This window comes from Eleutherodactylus coqui, chromosome 10 (assembly GCF_035609145.1).
Source record: "Eleutherodactylus coqui strain aEleCoq1 chromosome 10, aEleCoq1.hap1, whole genome shotgun sequence".
Classification (NCBI taxonomy): Eukaryota; Metazoa; Chordata; class Amphibia; order Anura; family Eleutherodactylidae; genus Eleutherodactylus; species Eleutherodactylus coqui.
The window spans coordinates 20,655,573-20,662,437 of NC_089846.1; positions in this window are offsets into that span (position 1 = coordinate 20,655,573).

Here is a 6,865-nt window from a genome sequence, read left to right on the forward strand (position 1 = left end):
CCAGTAAGCTCTTTAGCATAATAAAGCAGTGGTGGTCTCCTCCAGAATGAGGACATACCCATACACGTGTCTGCTCTGCACTGCACACAATAGCCTCACAGGGACCCAGCGTCCTTCTTATTGTCCTCATGCAAATGTCACCCTGTCGTTGAGATTCTATTCTTTTGTCCAATGAACAGAAGTAACAGAGGCCGGTATTGTCCCCCAACTACTCAGCCCCCAGCCCCATTCACTTGTCTGCAGGAACTGAGCTGACACTGATGAGTGATTCCCCCTCTCCTGCACTACATTCATGGAGGGACATACACAATGAATGAGACCTGTTGCTGTGTCATGTACCCCACATCCAGCCTTATGTGCACAGCAGCAGTGACCACCATCCCTCATGTGGAATACATTGTGGAACGGATCCCTAGGAATCTAATTAGTATTGTATTCATTGTATTCCTCTTGTTTTTATTATTATGTATTAGAATTTTATTTTTTTTAGCATTTCTGTATCTTACAGTTTTTATATATTTTGATGATTAATATATACGTTTTTCCTAAAAATTATGCCACAACTTCAAATAGATACAATTATAATTACCTAAAGTATTTCTATATATGTATATAAACTATATACATATAAACATATATATAAATATATAAACTATATATATATATATATATATATATATATATATATATATATATTTATATATATTTATATATATATATATATATATATATATATATATATATATATATATATATATATATATATATATAATAAATAGGGGAAATAAAGCCTAAATGACTGAAATGTTTGAATCGTGACTGTGTGTATGTGTATATATATATAACACATGCGTAATCACAATCGAGACATTTCTGACATGTATGCGTACACACTATTCTGTGCAAAAGTTTTAGGTAGATGTGTGAAAATTGCTATCAAGTAAGAGTGATTTCAAAAATAGAAGGAGTCTGATTGGCTGGATGTTTGGGGTTGTTGTCCTGTTGCAGAATAAATCTGAAGCTAATGTCATATCTTCCGCCTACATCCACAGAAGATCTGTGTTTGGTTCTCCAAGATGTCTGGAACAACCTCTCTGCCGAGTTCCTACAAAAACCGTGTGCAAGTGTACCTAGAAGAACTGATACTGTTTTGAAGACACAGGGTGGTTACAGCAAATATTGATGTGATTCAGATTTCTTCCTTGCTCTTTGATTTCGCATTTTGTAAAGTGGCAAAAGCAAACTATTAACATTATTTATGAAAGCATTCTTACTTTGCAGCATTTATTCCACACCTGCCTAACACTTTTGCACAGTACAGTGTATGTATGCGTGTATATATATATATATATATATATATATATATATATGTATATGTGTGTGTGTGTGTGTTTATATATATATATATATATATATATATATATATATATATATATATATATATATATAGTGGGGTCACGGTGAAAGAAGAACTTCGAGTTGTGAATGATAATGAAATTAGGGAAACCGTTTCCTACCGATCCATATTTATCAAGGCAGTAAAGGAATTCATAATTAATGCGCGTTCATTTTGCCTTGATGTGAAAACAAACATTGTTACAAAATGTTATTATATCACTCTGCATATAATTTATATATTTATTATGTTTATTATATTATTTGATATATTTTCAATGGTTAATCAATTTGAGGATTTTACGTATTTTTGTTATTCTTGTTAATAACAATAAAATCCATCTACATATAGAGGTATAATATATGTATAGAGAATTCTATAATTTGGTACTACTACTTTCCGCTGCCACAAGGAATGCTTGCCTGGGTGAGCAGCATTTAGTAGACCTGGTCCAGGACAGCAGGTGCCCGCCGGGCTCAGGTGCTCATGTATTATTAGTGAGGTGTCCCCCTGCAGACAATGGGCTGCAGTATAGTGTAACAATAGCGGAGGCATCTGCAGCTCTGCTCTATGGGAGACTATAATAAATCCAACATTGGAGACTGGGAGATTATAGGCGTCGTTCCCTGTAACCCCATATATGCCGGGCAGGGGCAACTGAGGAGAAATACATGGTCTGGAGCGGATGGGAGCAGAAGGGGTTACACTGATTTGATCTGTTGCCTTATAATACAAGACAAAGGTGTAATTATTATACTAGTAGCTGTTATTCTGTAATATATTATACTTTAGAGCAGTAGTCAGCAACCTGTAGCTTTATACGCTGGGAGTTGTAGTTCCCCAAAAGCTGAAGGCTCATAGGCTACAGCTGGTAGTAGATGCAGTTTAATTATAATATGGTGTAATAGAGTTATGCTAAAGCTCAGTACATATAATACATAGTTATAGTATAATGATACTGTAGGAGGATTATACGAAGTCTACAACAGCAGTTCCCATATCCTATAGGTACAGTATAGTAGCTATGCTATAGTAGGTTATTTGCAGAATTATGTGACTCTGTATTCTCTACTTGTGTTATAGCAGAGAGATGATAGAGTATGACATGAATTAGTAGTATAATATAGTGGCTAGTGAAGTACAGGATAATAACTGGATATATAATAATGATATTATACATTGTTACTACTATCATAGTCTAGTATGTTTATAGGAAGATGGATGTAGCAGCTAGAAAAGTACAGTATAGCAGTCAGCATATAGGAATAGCTGCAGTATAGTATATATAACTTGTATAGTAGTGGTTATTGCATAACAGAAGTATAATGGAATATACCTTACTGATTCCATCATTATGATGCCAAATGTTGCATGTAGTGTATTCCTGTACAGCTACAGACTAGACCACAGAGCACACCACCATGGCAGGACTCAACTGATGTATGTGAACCCCGCCTTATATAGTAGTGCTTATTGTAGAGATTGATCTTAAACCAAATACTCTAGTGTAATACACAGAGAATAACTAGAACCCACTGATCTCAATGAGTTCATTCATGTGGGTATCTTCCCTGTGCATTTCGGTTGTTCTGTTTTCCTGCACATTTGCGCACCCAAAGTCCCCACAGAAGTCAATAGAGATGCGCAAAATACTCTAGGAGGTGCAGGAAACACTGCGTAATTGCGCAGAAAAAAAAGAACACATTTGGAACTCAGATTTTTTTAACCATTTCAATTGGTGCACTTTTTTTTGCCTGGCACAAATGAACATGCATTGCAGGTACAAAAAGTACAGTAAGGCTGGGTTCACACAGGGCGGATTTGCCGCGGTTTTTCCGTTGCTGTTTTGCCGCAGAACTGCTTCTGCAGCAAAACCTCTTCAAAGGTTAATTTGGGCTTGCGGATTTTCGTGCGGAAAAATCTGCAAGCGTTTTTTTCCGCAGCGCTTTTTTACTTTTTGCCACGGATTTGGCTGCGTCCATAGAGGTCTATGGACAAAAAAGCGCTGCGGAAAAGACCGTAGAATGAACATGCTGCATCTTTGAAAATCGCGTCGCAGTTGCATTTCCGCACTGCGGCTGTGCGGAAAAAATCCGCACTGTGAGAACAGCTTTTTGGCAAATCTCATTTGTGCTGCATTGCACGTCAAACACAACAGTTTTGCCGCAGTGCGGATATGCAACGGCAATCCGCGGCAAATCCGCCCTGTGTGACCCCAGGCTAAAGCATTAAAGAAAGCATTGTTAATTCCACAAATGCGCAGTGCTCAGACGCGCACAAATATGCATACTCTCGTGTGAAGGGGGCCTTAGGGTGCTTCACATTGGGAGGAAATACTGCACATGTGTCAAAAAATCAGTAGCCTTTCCACATCAAAAAGCAGATCAAAATCCGTCCTATCAGCGTGTATTGTAACCGGTATTCAGCTGTGGATAAACGGCCTCCAATGCTGCTCCTCACAACCTGTAATGAGCCCTCACTGCGGCGCACATCCCTTACCCAACAACGGCTACTAAGCCTGCCGCTGCCAGTCAGGTGATACAGAAGTGGGTGATCATGTGTGGCATTTTTCTGTGCAGCTTTGGATGTCAGACTGGTGCAAAAAGTGCACCACAATGGCGTCAGTTGAGTCCTGCATGAAAACACCGTCCAGACTTAACTAATGAACGGGAAGCCTGCCTTCATCCAACAAATTACATCAAAGTATTCGCCACCCTATGATGCCACACTGTGCTGCCTATAAAATCCATAGCATGAGCACAGTGCAGGTACCCCCTGGTGATATGGCATTTGGCATATATCACTGTTTAGAAGTTGTAGAGGATAACTAGTATATAGCATTATATCTCAGTAGTTACAATACAGTAGTCAAAAAGGCGGATCCGGCGCGATATCCCAGTACTGGTGTCCTATATTGAAATAACAAAAGCGTACTTGAATAGGCCGACAGGGGTATGCTACACGATGGTATGGCACACGGGCTCCTGGGGGCCCCGGAACATGGATTTTAATTTTACGTTGTGGTATCTGTAATAGAGAGTAATACCCAAATACCCAATTGCAGAGTTGAAGAGTAGCATAAATCTGCTTTCCAAGTCTCTTTAAGTCCTGTTAGATCGCTGCTGGGACTGAAGTAAGGGAAGCTTACTGGAAGTGGACCCCGTCTGCTACGATACATGCATGGAACCATGCAGTCCAGGCCCGGCGCTATCATTGCAGAACCGTGTTAGCAAACGGTGAAGCGCTTAATCAGCGCAGATGCTGCAAATGACTAGTAAGAGCACGAGCCAATCACAAGACAATGCAACTTGCAATGTGAACGTGTGGGTTTGAAATTTGGCGCGATTGCCTTGTTGGACTTTGTACATTCCAGGGACTCTTAACACGGATCAGTACCTGAATCTCCTGCAGACGCCGGCGGTTGACTTCCTGGATGCTTTGTCCGCAGAAGGGGGCATTAAAGTATCTTTCCATATCTATCTTCTCACCATCCATCCTTCCTAATGGAATACCACAGAGTCCAATGCTGTATGGTATGTATCACACTAGTAGTCTTTATAGTATATAATGATTAGCAGTAGACGCATTTTCTGCAGTACTACATTTCCCATGATTCTCACTCTTGATGGGTGTTGTGCCTACATTTTGCCACCGCCTTGCCTCTGGGCACAAGCCTTGCCATGCATTACTGTACTCCCGCCGCTGCTGGATTGCCCTCGGTGGCTTGATCATATAATGATATCTGTTATAATTGATCTGTGTAATCTGCACAATCTCATTACTTATTCTATGAGCAGATTACAAATTAATATCAGATTAGAGCAGAGCTATATCTATGAGCTCATATCCTAATGTGTCTATAGAAGCCCTCCTGTAGCCTCTATAGGAGTGTATTGTGATGTGGGCTTGCTTCAGAAGAACCAGGGGGGCTGCGGGTGTTACTGCGCTACTAAGTTCAGCCGCATTACAGAAACTGCATTAAAGAGTCTCTATCATCAACTTTGAGTCCCATAAACTGTTTATTGGGTTCAAAGGTGAGGGGACGGGGGTCCGCAGAGCGGTTCTTTATTCTCACTAGGCCCCCAGTTCCAGCTCTGTGTTCCTGAGAGATCAGCGTATGCACACAGGGTGACTCTTTTCACAAGGCTGTGTGTGCCCATTCATTTCTATGGAAGAGTGCGGGCATTTAGCCTTGTGAAGGGTCTGATTTCTGCACGTGGGGGCACAGCTCTGGATCACGAGACCCGGTGCCCCCTGCGGCCCGTTCCCTCATCTTAGAGCCCCATAACATAGAGCACTGCTTTTTTCGAGTAACTGACTACTCGGACGAAAAGATTCGGGGGGCGCCGGCGGCGTGATGGAGTGGGGGGTAGCAGTGGGGAACAGGGGGGAGCTCTCCCCCCCCCCCCCCCCCCCCACTCCCCATTCAGTGAGGCAGCACACATTGGCGAGACACGGACTGCGTGACAAAACTCCTATTGCTATTCTTGTCTGTATCATAGATGAGAATTAGGCCATGCCAATGCAAGTCAGTGTGCGGGACATCCATGTATCAGACAGCACACGGTCAGGTGTACCATGCAAGTTGTGCCCATGCTTCTCGGGCACATCTCGGCCACATGGCAAGTGTGTCGGAGGCCTAAGAAGGGTCCATTAAAAATAAGCTGATTGCATGTGGTCACACTACCGGGTCTCCCAGTGATCAACTGCAATCCATCTGGAAACCAGCAGTAAGTGTTCATTTCCCTACAGCGCCACCACAGGTGAAATGAAGCATTACACAGTACCCAATAAAATCAATGGATCTATAATTTGCAGATGGGCTGGATCCTCCAGAGAGGGTGACATGTAAAGAAGGATCCCACATTGCATTTACAACAATCCCCTAACATATACCTTTTAGCCTTGTGTGAACTCGGCCTAATAGACGAATGCAGGCGCAAGAAAACAAAACTCCCTCTGGCTGCTCTTCCTGGAAGCATGCGTAGGGTACAGGCACTGCTTCCAGAGTGCCGGCCGATGTGCTGAAGGATCTCCCCCTATTACATAAACCTCTTGTAGTCGTAAATTCAGCTATGAGGTATACATGAGGGAATTGCTGTGCACGCAGTTCTCCTTTATATAAGCAAGGGGGCGACACAGGTGAATGCAGTTCCATAGTGTCTACCTGTGACAGACTCCCACACAGAAACTAGTGCAGATAAACCCCGAGGTGTCCCCATAACAATGCATGTAGCACAAGATATCAATTCAACCTCTGATTGGTTGCCATGGCCAGCGCCACGGTTGTGCCTTTCGTATAATTTACATATGTGCACGGAGGCGGCACGCTAATACATCAGCAGATGGCCGGCTGCTTGCTTACTTCACCCCCACCTCATATTTAACTCCTACTCAACAAATCAGAAGATCTGTGATCAGGGTCCGCTCTGTCCCCCTCCCCACCGTTCATAATACACAGATAGTTTC